At 36.6% G+C, this 20162-nt stretch overlaps 2 long non-coding RNA genes across 2 annotated transcripts; one reads left to right on the top strand and one right to left on the bottom strand.

Moving 5' to 3' along the window:
- The first annotated feature begins 1702 nt into the window (after nt 1–1702).
- On the top strand, nt 1703–13552 carry LOC124206161. Its single transcript, XR_006879597.1, has 3 exons — nt 1703–1714; nt 5047–5050; nt 13063–13552. It is a non-coding gene; the product is annotated as an uncharacterized LOC124206161 (long non-coding RNA).
- On the bottom strand, nt 4460–5930 carry LOC124206162. Its single transcript, XR_006879598.1, has 4 exons — nt 5277–5930; nt 4871–5208; nt 4713–4810; nt 4460–4651 (listed from the first exon to the last, which is right to left on the bottom strand). It is a non-coding gene; the product is annotated as an uncharacterized LOC124206162 (long non-coding RNA).
- Nucleotides 13553–20162: the final 6610 nt, after the last annotated feature.

Genomic DNA, 20162 nt, shown 5'->3' with positions numbered 1-20162 from the left:
CAAATTAGGTAATAATACCCGGGGTACTGAACAAGAAACGGCGGAATTAGTCATTGAGAACTACTGTGTGTTTTGGAAAAGCAAGAAACAAATAAATTCTCGATATGATTAGAGAGGATCACCAAGTGGATATGGACATGCGGATCGGCATTCATAGTAGCAGCGTTATCAGTGGTCTGCCTCCGCAAGTTTGATATCTGGACCCGTGACGTGATCATAGCTAATCACATGAAACAATCGGTAATAGCTGGGTATAAAATGTTCCATACGAATCTTTAGCTTTTGTTATATTTTAGAGTGAGATGTATGTGTTTTATCATTGTATAAAGCTTCTTGATGTGAAATTTTTCTAGAGATAGTTGTTATAGTCAATTTAACAGAACTTGTTTTTCACCTCATTCGGTTAGTTATCACACGTCTCATTTAATTCCCTTCCTGTCTTTTTTCCTCTTTAGGTGTGTGCAACCGAGAATCTGCTGGAAGATTCTAATCAATTTAAGCCCGGGAACGGAATGAAACGTGATCCTTACCTGGCAAAACTGGGAATTGAGACCTTTCTAGTAGTTTCAACGAACGCCAATCAATCGAAGGAATCTGGAGTCTAAAGGATCAAAGTTAAAGCCGATCCTTTCGCATCGCTTCCCCGTATGAACGCTGTTGTTGCTATGACGTGTTATGAAGGGAGCTTCCACAAAAAATCATTGGGTTGACTGTGAAACAAACCATAAGCTCAATAACGATGCTGAAAAGTGAAAACTCATCGCTTGACATAGTCTGGGAGCTGGGTGACCAAAAAATGTTTTTTCTTTAGCAAAAGGTTTGAAGCTAAAATATGGTTAGGGGGGGTATGACACACACGAAAAGCCAAGTCTGTCGACTGGCGGCCGGGGCGTTCAAGCGTGACGCGATCCCGAAGTCGGCGGGAACCGTAAAAAAATACACTTTGTTTAGAAAATCTGAACTATATCTTAAAAAATAGAGGGATATCAACTTTATTTAATTTCCGACAGACAGACGTCATAATCTGGGGCCTTGGGGCCATCAGACGTTGGTGTGTAAGAAATTTTAGGAAATTTCAGTAAATTGTGAAAATGGCAACGCTGCATCCTTAGCGCCTAATTTTAAATAGAGAGATTTGGGGAGGATCTGTGAGTTTTTAACTAAGTAAATGTGAACAGAAAATGCATTTTTCGGTTTTTTAAATAAGATTATGCATTAATTTGGTTGAACCGATCCCTTTTTGATTATTTGGTTTGTGTTATTGGCGGTTATAATTTCTTCCCTATATATTCCCAGCTTTTTTCTGCTCCTCTTTCGTGAGCGCATATCGAACGTCACGGGAAACCCTTGACTAACAGACATTATGCTTTTCTCCCCTTCTCCGTGGTTGTGTTGACCATCCGCCGGCCTTGGCCGTTTCCGTAATCGTCCACCTTTTAGGCGTCATTCGGTCATCCGCGTTCCAGTGTCGCAGGGCGTGGTAAATGGCCACCAAGGCAGAGATGAGCGTCTTCCCTTCGCCGGTCGAAATTTGTCCCATCCGTCGTGGCATCCGTCCGGCTTGCTGCTGTTGATCATCGGAAGAGACGAAAGCGACGATTGCAGTGAGTTGAACGTCTCTCGGCACGTAGTCCTTTTTATCGTGAATCAATCGACAAGCAACGGGAAGAAAATAGTCCACCTCCAATCGCGCCTCCAATGCCTTGTCGCTTGGGTCCTCTTTTTTCGGCGTCCGTTTTCTAGCGTGATAATATTCTTGCCGTTTGCTTTGTATTTTTCCCGGATGCATTCGATAAGCTGGGCCATTTCACTGCTATTGCCGATGACTTTGCACGACTCAGAATCTCGGCTCATGGTGGCCAACAAGCCTAGGCTCACTATTTTCCTGTGAACGTGAAGATTTAAAAAATGTTAAGTATTGGACGGATTCCTACTTATTCAAATTCCTACTTATCCTACTTATTCCTACTTATTTCATATTGATATTTCTAACAAATGGGCTTTATTTACATGATTGCATTCAACCATTTCATGAAAAAAAAAGTTAAAAAAGTTTTGAAATGTACAAGTTACAAATGAGAAACGAACTGGACTATTACTAACATAGTTTCATTGGCTGAACGGTGTCGGATCTTCGTTTCAATCGACTTCTGGCAAATCCGACAAGGATGCCAAATCTTCTATCTGTTGTAATAGGACAGGTAGAAATAGGACAAGTGCATGGTAGAAATAGGACTGCTCGTAAGGAGAAATAGGATTGGCAATAATCAGTTGCAAAAAGTAGTCCTAATTCGACCAGTCCTACTTCTACTTAGTCCTAAAACGTAGTCCTAGTTCTACCAGCCCTATTACGTTTAGTCCTAAACACCGCCCATCGCTGGAGTGGCCGGTTGAGCTGGTGTAGCTAGTGGAGTTGAAGTCCTCTGATTCTACACACTAGTAGGTAGTATCAGCAACTCGTGCTGGAAATGTGTAGTGTTTTTGTAGAAAACGTTTCACTACTACCAACAAAAATACTTAACTAAACAGGCAACTTCGGACCAAGAAAGACTACGAACGGTCCAATGAGGAACAATAGAATTGTCTTTGATCATTGATCCTTGATCATTTGATCTAACATAAATTCAATTGTTTTAGAAACTATGTTGCTGGTGTTTGAGATTCTAAAGTAAAAATAGTTGAAATCTCATGTTAAATAACAATTATTTGCTTAATTGGTTTTACTTTTTTTTCTAAGTTTTTCTTTTGAGTAAATGTACCGTAACCGACTGATCTTTGATTCTTGTAGTAGGTTTGGGGGTTAAGAGGTCTTGGTGAAGCAGGTATTATTGCAGATTCGATCACTGAAGGATAGGTTTATGTTGTAGATGTGTTGTAGGTCTACTTTGGCGACGAATACATTTTCATACATGTAAAAATTTACATATAGGTAAATAACTGATTCTTTGGACGATATTGACTCCATTTACTTTCGCTGATGTAAAATTATAGGTTTGCTCATAACAAGCAACAAATTCTTTTTCATCAAAATGGTGAAGACCTCCTATAGATACAGTTTTATGTTTGAAAGAAGTAAGAAGTAAGAACCTTCATTCTATGGAAGCAGATTAAGGATAATGCATCCATTTTTTTCTTTCTCTTTGTGGGCAAGTGAGGTGCCCGGTGTGGATTACATTTAAGTTTCACTCATCTGATTTTGGTTATTTTCTGGTTTAATCTTTGTTGTGTTGGGAAGGGGGGGGGGGTTCTTCTTCGAGCAGCTTTTAGAATTTTTTGTAAGTTTTTTGTATGAGTTTTCTAGTTGTTTCAGATGAACTTGAAACCTTATTTGTGTTTGTATCCCTTAAAGGATACCCAGCTCTCAGATAAGCGCTGTTTCCTAATAGGAAACCATTGTTTAGAAATATCTAAACAAGAGTCGTTTGCCACCTCCTCAGGGACATCATGTTTCCAAAATGTTGGAAAACAAATTATGTTTCCCCTTAGCAAAACCTTATTTTTTTAATTTCTGGGTGTATCAGAAGACATTAGAAAACCCCCAGTTATACTGAAAGCAATAACCTTGTTTTATTACGCCCCTTAGTTGCATATTTTGCAATTAGAATGAAGTTTTTAGATAATGAAAACTTTGCTTAGAAATAAATGAATCAATTTAAAGTTACAGCATTTATGAAATTCTGCCTATATATAGCTCTTTCATCATTTCTTATTTAATAGATTAGATCTCGTGATATTACATGCTATATAGAATGCCAATGCCTATTTCATATTGCATTTTCCAGATCGTTTGTAAAATACTCTGATGTATTAAAAACAAGTAAAGAAGGAGTCACTTTCACTCTTTATTTTGAAAACCAAAAACAAAAGAAAAAAATTCTTTTAGCTTCAATTAGTTATTTCAAAAAGTGATTCTCATTTGTTTCAAGAAATCTTAACACAATTTTCAATAATGGTGGGAAAAAACTATCGAGAATGTGGTAATACATTAGGAGGTAACCTATTAATTGTTCAAAAGATTTGGAATCAAGTGCGACTGCTGTTTTATCAATCTTTATGAAATATGCCCCATTAATATCTAAAACACCAGGTAACTTTTTGTTGGGCAGGCTGTGTGTTGGCTGCGGCGTGAAGTAGCACCTGAAAGGCCCATTTCGTTTGTTCAACCACATATGAGAAATTTTTTTTATGAAGTTTTATATGCTTAATATTTATACATTATACTAACCGAACTGTCCTACAGCTTCCTTTTGTCTCTTTAAGATTGCCGAAATGGTCAAGAAGTCTCTGCATGGCAAACTCTCGTAATTGACTCTCCGCCTTCTGCCAATTGGACAGGAAGGTTTCCATAAGTCCTTTCTTCAGTAACAAAAATCTTCTTTTATCTAAAAAAGAAAATATTTAAAGAAAATGTATAATAACTAAACCTCATGTCCCTCAAAACAGAAAATCTTACGGACTCCGTAAAATCTTCCAGACGCGGGTAAATCGCTTCAGTTTTGAAGTAATTTTCATCAAACATAGCATTTCGTTGCTATTGTGATTTCTTATATCATATGAATATAAAGGCGTCAACCTCATGTATTCCTCGGCCTCCATTTGTTCTTCTTCTGTGTAAAAATCGCTTTCTGGAAACATGACCATTGTACCCTGCCTACAAAATATTCTAAATGTAAGATACTTAAATGAAATCAGAAAAGACGAAAAGTTTTTACCGTTCAGTACGTTTTTCTGACAATTTTTTCCTGAATCTTTTCCCTCACATGTAGGATTCCAGTGAACCTTTACGGGTACATGGATCAAATAACATATCCTGCAATAATTATGTAAACCTCTTACATGCTGCATGCAAACATTGTTGATGTCGACTCACCCATGGTGTCTTGCTATTGTAACTCCCAGCCGACGTGAATTAAAAACTATGGACTTTGCTATTTGCAGAATCTCGTCGTTACTAGGAAAGTTTTTTCGCCTATAAAATAATATTTAAGTTACCGTAATGATATTGTAAAAATATAGTATTAAATTAAAGCCTGCATTTTTCATCAGCCAGGTTCCTGAAGTCCAAATAAGGTATGACAGGTCCTTTTGTGAGCACTGTCTACTCGGGAAATCGACTGCCTTGAAACGGGCAATAATTTCCTCGCCTGTATCTCCCTTTACCCCAATCATGTCTTCTTTAAGAATGTCAGCCACAGAGGAAAGTTTGTCCTGAGCAAATAAGAATGATTTTAATCCCTTGCGGGATGATGAAAGGGAATTAGACAATATATATATACCGGCTGAATACGTTCCACAGCTCCTTCCTCAACTGGCCCAATAATTTCTTGATCTGGTGTAAGTGTAGGCTCTGCTGCTATAACAATAAACTGGATTGGCTCATTTTCTTTAGTCGCAGCAGGTGCAGCAAACTAATTTGTCACGACGCCAGCAAACTTTAGCATAGAGGCATTATTGCCTTTTTCGATTTACAGTATATTAAGAACCTCTGATTGGTCGTTAATAAGAAATAACACTTAATTATCCGAGAGAATATCTTCAGATGATGTGATTATTTCACACTTGCTTTCAAGGAAAAACGCAGTTGCACCTTAAAACTAAAAGACAATATTACGCATAAGCCAGTGAGCAGTGTAATAGGAAATTCTCCATTGACAACTACTTACCTTTTGAAAGAAGCTCAGCTAGGGTGGAGACGCAAAACAATTTAGCTCTGGTGTTTTCACGAGCAAAGTCGAATAATTTGACAACGTGTTTCGACATTTTATTTGGGTTTTTTAAGAGAAGACGGCTAATGGTAACTAACACACGGCCTGCACCGACAGTTTTCACTGATAAAACTGATAGTTTGCATTTATAACACTGATAGTTTGCACTGATAACACTGATAATTTGCTGTGATAGTTTTTCAATTAAACAAAAGAGATGTATCACTTGCTAGATTCAGAATAAAACTAACTAAAAGTACAAAAACAAAACAAAAAGGTTTTTCTCTGGAGGGAAGGATTCGGATTGGACTGACTGGGAAGGGTTCGGTTCGGACTGACAGCGAAGCTCCACACAAAATATGGTAGTGGAGTCGAATAAAATAGTTTTCATTTCTTGTGTACATATCGAGAGGATGGTAGTCGCAAATGACTTTGATAGTGTAAAGTCTTGAAATGGCAGGAGCTTTCGGCATTAAGAAATAACTATGCAACGGGGAATGAAATTTGACGGTGTCAACCAATTGAACTATGAAAATTGGATCCTTTACGCTTTCAAAAATGATAAACAAAATTTTTCCAAAAACGAAACCGTATTTCCCCCATCCCATAACAAGTACTAAATTTCTTTGATAGATCGTGCCATTCATTACGACGCTTTCCCTGATTATGATGTTGTCCATTTAAAAATCATATTGAGAGAAGTTTTCAGCGGTTGAGACCTCATCCGTCAAGATGTCGCTTGCCTAATTGTAAAAGAAACGAAATCAAGACTTGTTTTCTCTGTAAAAGTAAAGAGAGTGACGCGCATAGCCTTTTGTAAGCTGTAGTGTATCAATGATTTTTAAAAAATTTTCATGATATGCACAGGAACTTTGACGGCACCATTTAAACGCTCAAAGTTCATGCACCAAAAATTTCTTAAGGGAATATTTTTGTTTTCTATGGAAGGATAATGGATTAGGAAATGCATTGTTGGCCTCATATTTTCGCGTGGATAGCAAGCTTTGAATTTGGAAATGAAGGAAGTAAGTAGAGACGAAAAATATGCCAAAAGTGAATCAGCTGTTAATTTGGGCGCCAATAGAAGGTCAAATATTTCTTTTAATGTTAGAAGCAAATCAATATATGGAAAAAAGCCTGCTCACTTTCAATAAGCACACAAAACACGTGTGGCAAAAAACAAATCAAATCTAAAGACTGTGCCGCACTCATTTTTGGTGAAAAGTCGTTGTCAGGTGCTAGCATTTGTTTAAGTTCAGACGGCGCGCTACGGTTACCGACAATTAAAGAGCCAAAAAGTTTTGAAAATTCAAGATTAATATTGACCACATCTTATATATCCGAGATTTAGTCCAATACATTCCCAGAAAACACTGGGCCGAAGCCCTCAAGAACAGAATACATGGAATAATTGAAACAGTTTTGCATTACGTGATAGTACTCAAGGTCGTTTAAGTCGCATACAGACTTTACACTGCGAAAGTGAGTTCTCTCTGGAGGTAAATTCTCCAACATTGAAATGTCAATTACATATTCTCTTTGACAACGCAATTCTAATTCTTCTTTCGAATTCGTCTGCATGTCTTCGCGAGTTGCATATCAAAGAATACAACAGCAGTCCCCTTTATACAACTTTCCAACCATCAAAAAATTTGGTTCATGCCTAAATTACCAGCTGTGAATTGCCCTAGGTTCACGTACAGTGTCATTTTCTCGCCTTTATAAGTTTTTATAGCGATCCCATTTCCCCTAAATCATTAAATTCTTAAACAACTTTACTCAACAGTTTGTTAAAGGCGTCTTTATTTTTTTTTGTTATTTGTTTGGCACATAGCAAGGAGGTGGATGTTAGCTAGCGTACTGCTGTATCTTTGGGGAAAGGAAAGATTCGTAAAGTAAAACATTCCGCTGTTGTTTTTGGTCGCCTCTGCCTTTAGTGGATTAGTGAGTCCAAGGTTATCGTAAAATATTTGAATGTATGACTCAATTTCTGGTGGGTCATTAGCGGACAACTCCCTAAATCTTGATCCACTTTGAAAGCAAGAATAAATACAATTTTCAACTTGAAGTTCTTTCATGAGTTTTTTAATGTAAATTAGGGTCCTTACTAAGCCATCACGTAGATAAAGAAAACTAGCTAGCTGATCAACTATATCATCAGACTAAGGCACGAAAAGTTCGAGCAACATATTTTGAATATGCCTCACCCTAAGCGAAAAATCATCTTTACTCAGAAAAGAATAGAAGCCCAACTACTTAAAATCACTTAAAACTTGGCAAAAGAAATGCATTCAATGACAAATCCCTCAAACAACTACGATGGCACCACCACAAAAACCGGAAAAACTCAGTGTGCCTCCACAGACTACGGGTTGACCACAACTACTTTAACTCGTTCAGCCACAGGATTTAACAAGATGCAGATCTCAGATGCTGATTCGGCTACGTTTCCGTAGAAAACCCCTAACACATACTCGTATGTTGAAACACAGACTACGAAGGAAAGACTGAAATTGGTGCCATTAGCCTGAAAGGAACAGCTTGGGAGATGTTTGAGCTTGTCGCTAGGGCGCAGGTCAATAGAGTTGGAGAATTTTTTAGGTATTTTCGCCGTTTCCTTACTGATTACGTGCTTCACACACACGGGATTTGCGAATGTTCTATTAGGTGCATTTTTTTGAAAGTTGCAACCATTATTATCCATTGCCCTTCACAATGACCCGTGAATTATTTCATAATATTTGAAGGTCATAATATCTGATGGATATGGTGTTTCCTATTCACAAGAATTTTTTGCACCTGAAAGGGGTAGGGATAAAGACTGGTATCTTGTAATTCATTAAGACAATGTAGACTTGAGTATATATAACTGTTTCTAATGCGATTTCAGGTCTGTCCCGCATTGGGAGGCGTCTAACTTGGGTTACATCGTTCTAGTAGGGACTCTAAGATTTTGTTCTCTTGGTCGTAGGTGTGGACGCCAAAGATAACTACGTTTTTTGTGGAAACCGAGAATTTGGGGAGATAGCTTTTGATTTGCCTGTCTGCCAGATCGATGATTCCTAGGAGGGAAGTTTGTTTGGGGTGTTTCCTATAGATTCGATTCTTCTTCTTCTTGTATCTCTTGAACTCTCTCATCTCCAGTGGCAGGAAGAGCTCTTTCACGATAAGAAAACAATTTCCTAATTTTGTATTTTCTTTCTAAACAAAAATATTTTAGCAGCAGCATCCGCCGCAGTAGATAAGCCCATCCGAACGTGACCCAATGTTCACAGCTCCTTCTCTCATCGAGAAAGGGACAATATCTTAAGCTTAAGCTTTAAAAGAATGTTGGTACGCAATTTTTTTTTACAAAAATAGTACTTATAAAAAGGATGTAAAACAAAAAGATTTATATGTGATTGACTCGGTAGGTAGAGTTATTAAAACAATGTCATTTGGCATCCTTCAAAGTTGTACTTTTTTATAATCAGAAATAGTGCATGACCTGAAATGGCAAAAATTGATCTTCAGTCTCTTTGTATATAACTGTGTACGCTTCAATTTAAGTATAATAACAACAATTGTATAACAAATTGTAAACAACAATTGCTGCATGCTGAAGTGAGAACTATTATCTGCTTACTTCCTTTTCGATTTCAAATATCAATGTGTGTGTTCTCATCATTCCCGTATCAATTTTTTTAGGAGATGTTACTACATGGTCAAAATAACCACTCACCACGTGACAGCGGATGTGAAGTAGGGCTGACTCAGCGTATGAAAGCAATCAATCATTTTAAAAAGTTTATGGAATGAAATTGTTGTGAAATTCAGGTAAAATTTTATCTAAAATTTTTATTGAATCTTCATTAATTTTTTATATTTGTGTTCTATCATGTTGAAAGTGAGTGAAGGATTCTTAAATACATTTGAAAACCAGCCTAAAGTGGTGGAGGTGACTTGCTGCGTGGTGAAGGCGGTGGAGATGGTGGGAAGAAAAAGAATTCTCATCTTTCTCACGGAGGCGGAGATGGAGGTGGGGAACCAGGTAGCGTACCAGGAGGTGACGGTTGGCCACCCGTAGGAGATAGAAATGATTATTAAGCAGGAGGTGAAATCAAGGTAGGTTTAATTTAATGAATTAGTTTACAATACATTTAAAAAATAAAATTTCTGGTTTTAAAGTAGGTCAGATAAAAAAGGGCAAAAGGTGTTTTTTTCACTGCCAGAAAGGGAATTTTGTACATCGCCGGCGTTCGGTTTACCGTATATGCATTGCGCAAAACTCATCGCTTTGGCCCTGCCGATGATCGCGAATTGCAAGCAATGGAATAAGAGCAATTCCGCCCTCCCAAATTACCCCCTTCTCTCCAAAGAAGCCCACAGCATTAGCCGGAATCAGTATCTGTTGGAGCTTCGTCACATCGTCACGTTACCCTGACAAATTATTTTGATTTGTTTTTTTTTGTGCATTTGACAAAAATTCTTAACACTTATAGAATATGTGAATGATGGATGAATGAAGTAACACAATTGTTTTTATCGTGTCTAAAGGTCCTTTCACACTGGCAGAAACGCAAGGTTCTGTTGCAAAGGGTAGCTTAAGCAGCACAAGGTGTCACGGAGGAATATGTACTGTAGCGTAAAAGAGTGTTTGAAGCTCCTTCCCATACTCAACACCCTTCACTAGCGTGTGGAGGAGCTGGGGCTTTCGTTTCTGACCTCATATCACTAAGGTCACCCATCATGAGATGGGCACTAGTTAATTGACGGCTGTCAACAGCTAGACTAGACTCTTAGTGGGTCAGCATGGTTGGGTCCAGGGTAAAAGTCGTGACATAGGGCAGAGGTATACCCAAGATTAGTTAAGCTGGTTGGCTCGCCGGCATCCAGTCGGACGCCACGTCGTGGGACTTGACATTCGATCGAAGGTGGCAGCAATTCATGTTAATGATATGAAGGTCGTGAATGAAGGAATCGAAGGCAATGTTTGCAGTACAAGGCATGGCATTTTGAAAGGCGTACAATTTGCTATAATTATCAATGCAAATGATTGCAATTGCAGTGCAATTCGCCTTTGCCAACAATGCCACCTGTGAAAGTAAAATATTTTAATTCAATGTATGAATTTACATTTTTAACCATTTTCGGACATTTTCAGCTCCCTCCAAAAGCCCATTTAAAAATTCTCCCACCACTGGAAAAAGTTGTTCAAATTCTGGTAAGGCCGTTTTAAAACGTACTTTTGTTGCAGTATTTTTAAATAAAATTAATTTCACAGTTGCATGGATAGCTGCATCTCGGTAAGACCAGAACGCGTCACGTCAATTGACGCAGCAGAACGAAGTCAATCTGGTAATTTTTAGAACCTTGACGAACGAAAATTTCCTAACTATCAGAATAATTTCGTTCGGCAATAGAAGAATTATGCTGCATGCTATTAAAGTTAAATAAACAGTTTCCCCATTGATCAATGTAAATCAATTGATAGGGTAGTGTCACTAATTCTGGACACTTTTGTGGCTATGTCATATTTGCGTGCTTGAGATAGGCCAAACGTCTTCCTAAAGTTGGACAACCGTCAAAAATCTTGGACAGTTTGTAAAAATTCTGGACAACCACCAGCGCCATCTATGAGCAGAAACCACAACTTAATAAAACGGGTCTTCTTTGAATGATTCGACTGTGATTGTGATAAAATAAACGCATAAAGTGGCACCATAATAATAACGTTTTCATCAATTCAGTTTTAATTTATACCTCTCTCAGAGTGATCTAAGACCATTTTCATAGTCTATGCTGAAAATATTGGTCAGCATTATGGTTTAAAGTTACCCTTACCATAGTAAATTTTCGACCCACATAGCTAAAGTAGTTAGAGGCTTTCCTGAAGAGTTAAGGTTAACCAAGAGTTCCCAGGTTCGAATCCAGAATTGAATAAAAATATTTTTTCATGAAATTCAGTTGAAAATCGCCTCAGGCTGTCCAGAATTTATAACACGCTAGAGATGGCATGGAAATGTATTATTTTGGGAACTTTCATCATTCTTCAAACTGTTTCAATATTTGCTTTGCACAGAGATTACCCATGTAGCTAAAGTGGTTGAGGGTCTGCCTGAGAAGTTGTGGTTAAACTAAAGTTCCTAGGTTCGAATCCAGGATTCAGCAAAAACATTTTTTCATGAAATAAATTTGGAAATCGCCCCAGGCTGTCCAGAATTTATAACACGCTAGAGATGGCTTAGAAATTTATTATTTTTAAAACTTTCATAATTTTTCAAACCATATTAACATCTTTTTCTCTCAATAACAGCCGCTATAGCTCTGTTGGTAGAGTGCATATTTTCCAACGGTCGTCACTATCGGCGCCGTTGTTCAAATCCTATTTCAATTGAAATCAATTTCATTAAAGTAATTTTGAATTCTGGGCGTTCTCCGCTTCATGAAAAATAATTTTCGGAATGGGATTTGAACCATGGCCTTAATCGTAAACACAATCAGGAAGTAAGCACTATACCGACATAGCTATATGGGTTATCGGAAATTGAAATCGATATTAATCTGATTTTTAAAATGGTAGAAGTTTTTAAAATAATAAAATTCTAAGCCATCTCTAGCGTGTTATAAATTCTGGACAGCCTGGGGCGATTTCCAAATTTATTTCATGAAAAAGAGTTTTAACGGAATCTGGATTCGAACCTACATACAGATGATAAAACCAATTTATCGGCAGGACGGCATTATACCATATTAGCTACATGACTTCTTTCATTAAATGACAAATGTTGTAATACTTTGAAGAATGATCAAAGATAAAAAAAGGAAAAAATAACCAAGCCATCTCTAACGTGTTATAAATTCTGGACAGCCCCAGGCAATGCCCAAATACTTTATAAAAAGAAAATTCTTGGAGCAAAATGGATTTGAACCTGTCCCCCGTGAACAGGCCGCTCAACAGGTGGACGCTATACCGATACAGCTACGAATGATAATATACTGCAGAATAGATGTCTATATATTTTGGTTAATGATCTAAGTTTAAAAAAGAATATATTTCCACGCTATCCCTAGCGTGTTATAAATTCTGGACACCCTTAGGCAATTTCCAAATTATTTTCATGAAAAAATTTTTGTTGAGATTTGGATTTGAACCTTAAGACACCCAAAATCCAAAGTATTACCAAAGAAAGCTCTTACCACACAACCATGGAAGCTTGCTAATATATGAAATTGTTTAAATGCAATCGCAAAATAAAGCAATTATTTTTTTTTTATTATAGTCTATTTTATTGAATGTATAGATAAGACACGAATGAGGTCAGTATAAACATAATTGCTTTCACATGTCAAGAAGCTGAAATCAAAAAGAACGAAGAAATGTGGCGTACACCTCAACTAGCGACACCCTGTGGCTTCTACAGTTGTCCAGATTTAGAAAGGGGGGGTGTCCAGCTTTTGTGTAATGGGATTTATCGCCAGCAAGCTTCTACTTAGATTTCTTCCATGAATTTGCAGTTTTGGCGCAGTTTTAAGTACTGAAATGTGAAGAATGAACAAAATTCTTTCGTTTGAGCCCTAAAACAGCAAGAAATATCATCTAGAAATGTTATTCCAGCTTGATTTATGAGGCCAAGAAACTTCATATTTTCTAAGTTCTTTTCAGAAATTTTATTTTAATAATTTCCTGAGATTTCAGGCATTTAGAGTAAATATTTTGCAAACCCAGATAGAATAGCAAAAATTCTTCATAATGGTATAGTTTTCGCGATATTTGCTCATCATATAGGACTTTTAAACCAAAATTTCTTCGGTTGTCCAAAATTTGTAGCGTTCAGGCCTGTCCAGATTTTGAGACATTACCCTAACCATTTTTTTCTTTAATTAGGGCTGTGCCACTAATCACTAGTGTTGGATGAAGTCGGCCTACCTGATTATTAAAGACGGGATTAAGGACGGTGGATGGTTTTCATGATTCTGGTTTAATTCAAAAATTGCTCTCAGACACGATTGTGACTGTCAATTTTATGTCTTATGTTTGTCTTGAGGATTAAGTATCACTGTTTATATACTAATATAATATATATAAATACAAATATTATTAAATATATTTTTGTTTATATTTCGGTGTTTGAAATGCTGTGCTGTTAATTTTCATTTAAATTTGTGTTTGAGGGAAACAACTGTAGGATGGGAGCTGCTCAGGTTTCGAGGTGATTAATTTCTTTCTTTTTGGGAATACTTGGTTTGTTTCTTTCAATTATTGGGGAGTAAGGTTGGATTAGGGACCATAAAAACCCCTAGTGTACCTCCAGCGTCCGTTACACTTTAACAATGAAAGAACCATTCTTCTGGGCTCTTTACCAAATCATTTGTGCGTAAGACACTCGTTGCCAAGAGACAAAAGATCGTAATTATCCCACCAGCCCTGAACTGTAACTTGGCAGCAGTGATCACGCCACCAGTCTTCACGCACATCGGTGAGACCCAACCTCTGCACGGGGCTACTCTATCCTTGCACTCTGTCCCTCCTAGTCTGTACAGGCTCAGTCACTAAATTACACAAAGCTATAGTGAAATTTTTCAAGAAACAACCCTTGCAACCGCTTCCGAGCCCAACAGGTAAACTTCTAACTCGGCAAAAGTAGAACTTGACCTCAAGCTCACCATAGATGAAATAAAAACGTGGGAAATCAGAGGTAAGCAACAAAACGTAAAATTAATTCAAAAAGTTTTAACGAATTAAAAATATCATATTGATCTTATACAGCTTCTTCCTGATTTAAATTTAAAATAACGATCGAAAATTCACCGTCAATTTCATGAAAAAGACGAAATACAACTCAAAGTGCTTACTATCCTAATTAGTCTGGAATTTTAGGAACTCTGATACATAGTTTACTGACTTGCAGTCGTACATGTAATGACATGTACGATACCAAGCGCGGCAAAAAGCTTATAAGTAACTTGAAGAATAATGTTAATAGTGAAGAATAACAATATTGAATTGGGAACGCCTTCAGAGACCGATAATTTAAATTACATTCATCATTGATTCGTGTTGGACGAATATACATGTTGCCAACCGATCTGGCCTCCCAATAATTTTTTCCACTTTTTAAACATATACAATAAATAAAACTATATTGAACCGAAAAAAACACATACAATAATAATCATAGCCTATGTTGAACAGTGGAATTTCAAATACTGTAATCTCTAATGTTAAAAAATTACTTCCATGTCCAAAATAAAACTGAAGTTCACGTCAAAAAGTTATATTATTCTTAATGAAATTATTATATGTTTCGCAATCTGTCGAGAGACGTGAGCTTTTTACTTACGATTTCTAAAGATTTTACTGAGGTTTGCAAACAAAATATATAGCATTGCCAATTGAAATTTAAATGTCACCACAATAGGCCTTCAAATGGTAACAAGGGTTCGTCTTAACCACACTTTGGCTAACTTAGGTAGCCTTAGTGTGCATATAAACAGTTAGCTGATATTTCTTAATTTTTATTGGTTGATAATCGATATTTTTTCAAAGGAAAATATCAGCTACGTTACCAAATGAAATTTAAGCCCCTCAGCTGTCATTAGTGTATATTGTCATTAACAAGGCGAAGAAAATGAATGGTCTTCTTACCAAAGTTTTTATATCATAACGATACGAAAATTGTAGTATTAAAAATCCATATGTGGCTGAATCGCAAATCATTTTTCCAATGCTGATTAAATTGGAAAAGGATTTATTTACAGACAATTTAAAGAGACAAAGTAATTGGAATGTTTAACTTTCTGCACAATACTGTGACACGCTATCCCGATATTCAATTTTAATTTAAATTGATTTTCATTTCAATTTCAAAATAAAATTGTACCTGTGCAAATACCATTAAACACAAATTTAATTGATGATCATTATCCTTCCGCAGGAAACCTTTATTCTAAATCTTAAATTAAAACTACATTAAAGAAAACTATTATAATTTCAAAACTCATGGAAAAGTGATGAATTCTGAAAGTGGCAATGCTGTTATCTGTAAATTAATTCAAGCTGTACAAGAACTTACAAAATCAGCTGATCGAAAACTAATTCGATCGAATGCCAACTGGACGCACCCACTGCTTGGAAGCCCAATTTTTTTTGGGCATTGTTGTTACTTGGCAACATCGTTCTTTCCCTCCTAGAGAGTTAGAAGAGATATCATTTCTCTTATTCAATAATGTTCGAAGAAATCCTGCATTAAACATTCCAATAATTAAAGATGATTATTTCTGGACCTCAAACAATAAGATAATATAAGATATAATATAATATAATCAGTAATAACTTCAGATAAAAAGCTAATATAATATCTCATGTTATATATTTACATTATAGGTCTTCTCCGACGTATTTTACGATGCTTAGAAAACTACACAAATATTTACGATTTAAAATATCTACAATTTTATATATTCTGAAATAAATAAAAGTGGGATAATTTGCCTCACTGATTATGCACAGTTTGTTACAAATCCATAAATAGTATCGTTACTTCTTTGTTGTACTCCAAGTGCAATCAATATTACGTATTTTAATTGTTCTCCGTCAACTTGTTAAAATTAAGCCATTGTTCCTAATTAAAATGGTTCCTTTGTCATATCCATATGCTAATTTTACCCATCTTAAACTTATCAAAGCGAATTAGTGTTCTTTTCGAGAGGAAAATAGTTCCCTTTTTTGAAATACGAGTTACAGTTCCGATTTCCTCAAAACAACCAATATTGGCATACTGTTTTATTTTTTAAGATCAATACAGAAGAACCAAGAGTCAAGAAACAAAAGGCAGTCAAAAATGAAGGAACAACATAAATTAATAGGTCATTACAATTTTTAAAAAAGAAAAAAAAACTAACTTACTTCGCATTGATTCCGAAAAGCGATGGCTTCAATTTTACAGCGTACTGAGAAAATAGTTCCTTACTCCTTGAACTTTTGCATACAACTAGCGGTTCTCTCCTCGAGATCGTATCATCATCACTTCATTTCTTTCCATCTCATTTTTTTATAAATAAATAATAAAAAAAAGGAGGGACGACGGGAACAATCGAACTGAGCTAGCTTTTGTCCCCACTAGCTATTGGATGGTAAAACATGAATAAAAGACACTCCACCATCTTGATCTTCTTGCTTGGTTGGTAGGCATGGAAAACTCTTGCTAATGGCAGCTGCGTAAATGTGTTTAGTGTTCACAGATGGGAAATGTTTTTTGGGTTGTATTCTATCGCACACAATATTGACAACCTAGATGCGTTCCTTGTGTCACAAAATCTTCATTTTCCAATATAGTTCACAAAAATTGCATTCCCTTTCTGAAAAAATTTAAGAATTTAAATAATATTTGGTGCAACCTGCGTTTAAAAGCTTCGTGTTATCCATTTTTGCATCATACACTAAATGAAATGATTTTAAATGTTCTGTTCAGACTATTCCTGTGTTTCATCTTCAGTTTCATTTGGCTTCCTATTTAATAGTACTTGTGGTTTTCCAGCACTGATGTCGCCACAGCGTAATTTTTCAATAGTTTACGTAGCCTAATTTAGAATATGGACCAACTTTAAAACCCACGCTTGACACTTCCGCGTCATTAAGGAGAATAATCAACGATTATCCGTCAATATAATTTTCTTTTGAGTAATCCAGGTTGAAATTAGAATAATTATATGCCACTAATGACTTTATTTAGGAATTTATCTTTTAGAATATGGTTACCTTTTCGCCAAACCCGTTGTTTTTATAAAACACTTCTATGTTTCATATTCCACATTTTCATTCCATCATCCATTCATTCATTCCATCAGTTGGTCCCTTTTGTTAGTTAAGCAATTGGTTTTCAGTATTTCAGAGATTCAAAGATAGTTCGCAAGGCAAGGGTCAATTAAAATATAGCAAAGAAATAAAATTAGTTATCTATATAATGTAACGGAGCCTGACCTATTTTTTACAATCAAAGAAAAAATAAAAAACAAATCAAGTAGCTCAATCAATATGCATGAATGGATACTTAGAAATAGAAATTTTTCTTGATTCCACGAAACTCTGTTTTCAACACCGATAATACAAGGAAAATTATGGAATTATTTTGAACACTAATTTTTTTCATAATAGAAAATTTGGGAAAACCAAATTGAGTCTTGTGTTTGCTCCCAAGCGGATCAACAAATCTACATCATTAAATAAAACTTTGAACCTAACCGTAAAAGGGAATCATTTTAGAAACGGATGATTCGAAAAATTGTCATCATCCCTATGAACGTAAACAACCGTCAGTCAATTTCCTTAAATTAAAAAAAAAAGTCGTCGTTTTTAAAACAACGATGTCAGTGTGTGTTTGACACTGATGTAGGGGAGAAGGGGGCTAAACAAGACGAGTTTCTTATTTTCATTATTACTTCCGAAACGAAACAAATATACTTATTTTCTTTTAACAATTCCATTCACCGTGCCAAAATCTTTTAGTGGGAATGTTTTAGAGAAGATCTGTTTGAATCTAAAGGTGAAAAAGGACAAAGGAAATTTTAGAAAAAATAACTCGCTCGATTCAACAAAGGGGTAAGTAAGGAAAACTTGTAACGGTTCCTTAACCGTACACATAGCAACAGCCGAGACACTCTCCTTATTAGGCGGTAGCATGCAAGCTACACGCCAGATACACGTGAACGATCCCTATCTGGATTGTCTGGAAACTGACCTACAGTCTGTGCCCTCAAGGCACAGCCACGTCAGCATCCTCACTAGTATATAAGCGGAGTCTACCTGAGACTCCGCAGGACTGTATAACCCAACTGTTACTGTATGTAACATGTACATCTGTGTTTCATACCAATACAAGTTGTCTCCCATACTTTGAGTTCGTCCATTTACTTATTGTAACTACCTGTTACAAACTCTTTGTTAGGATAAAGCCAATAGCTCATCAATGGTTGCAACTAGAATTTTCTAAAAAAATACAGTGAAGTACGCTATCTTGTGACAAATCATAATATATACAAGGTGCTATGTTTTTTTAAAAAAAGGGGAAATTTATTTATTTTCCGAAAAGCCTTCAAAGTGATTATACAAGAAAATGAATAAAATAAACAGAGGGAAGGGGGAATTTTAAAAAATGGAGAAAAATACAAAAAAAATTGAAATGAACACGGAAAACATTGTAAAGTATACGGAATACGAGCATGATAACTGAGTTGACTGTTTACTGGAAAAGTTGTCTGGAAAATATTACATCTCCGGTCGTCGATTTGGATTAGTCCTACGATCGGCATGAGATGTTGTTTGCGCAGCGGTGATGTAGGCAGGTCGATAAAGTGGATCAATTTCCTTATTAAATTAAATTATATAATCATCATTATCTTCTTGGGGCAAAACGTTTTCGTCGTTCACGGTTGTCCACATTGCAAGTTTCCGCTTGCCCCGTGACTGTCCAGCTGAGGACTTGGGTGCTTTTTGTTTTTCCGCCTCTTCAATAGCATTCTTTTTTGGTGTTGCTGTAAGAATTCTTGTCTGGCCTTGTGTCCTTTTGCTTCCTCCTAAAGCGGAGACCAGGCTTACTCGAGGAAATGGGCGTAAGCTTTCAGGGATTACAATCTGTGGACGGCCATTGTCAGACCTGTGATTCTGAACTGGAGTTACTGGGGCTCCATGAATCAGCAAATCAGTTGAAGGAGTTGCCACCGGAGACAGTGGCTTTTTCCGAAAATTCATTGGCGCCTCGGTTGGAGCTGGCAGTTTCGTCACGTCGGCGCCAAGTTGCACATAATTATTAATTATTTGCATCATTAACAATATATTAAATCAATGAAAAAGTAAAAAAAAAAGATAATTGAGCTACCAACTACCAATCGGTCGATCAGTGACAAATGACGATAGAAAGCTAGAACAGGAAAAACATCTCTGTTTAAAGGAGAAATGCCGCTATTTGTGAATCCCGAGATGATGCTTGCTGGCGTGCATGCTTTCGAAAAAGGATTCCGGGTCAACTCAGCAACTTCGTTAATGCTGTCCTCTTCCCAGGATTAAGATTGGTCTATGTTTGAAAACTGTTACGCAAAGCTTCGTTGAACGGACCAAAGATACTGACGTTCAACGCTAAAGGCAATGCGAGCAGAGCGGCGGGAAGGTTAACAAATGAAGCCCACTAGGCTTGGTAAAAAAACCACCTTGTAGTAGAGATGACTGCTGTGGTTGTCCAGTAAAAGAAAAATTGGGTTTTCGAGGAAACTATCTACAAACTTGATGAAGCGTTGAAGCGCCTTCAAAAACGTGTCACTGTTTATCCAACCACTTGGATCAGCATGACCAAGACAGCCAGGGGTCCGTGGCGAGACATTCATGGGAGAAAATTCTTCCGATGAAATACAGTCATCCCTGAAAGTTTCTTTAGCCGGCAAATGGCAATCTTTTCTTTCATTTGAATTTGACGGAAGGGATAC

This window comes from Daphnia pulex, chromosome 10 (assembly GCF_021134715.1).
Source record: "Daphnia pulex isolate KAP4 chromosome 10, ASM2113471v1".
NCBI lineage: Eukaryota > Metazoa > Arthropoda > Branchiopoda > Diplostraca > Daphniidae > Daphnia > Daphnia pulex.
The sequence above is the reverse complement of the archived record's forward strand: the minus strand, read 5'-3'. Positions and strand labels throughout refer to the sequence as shown.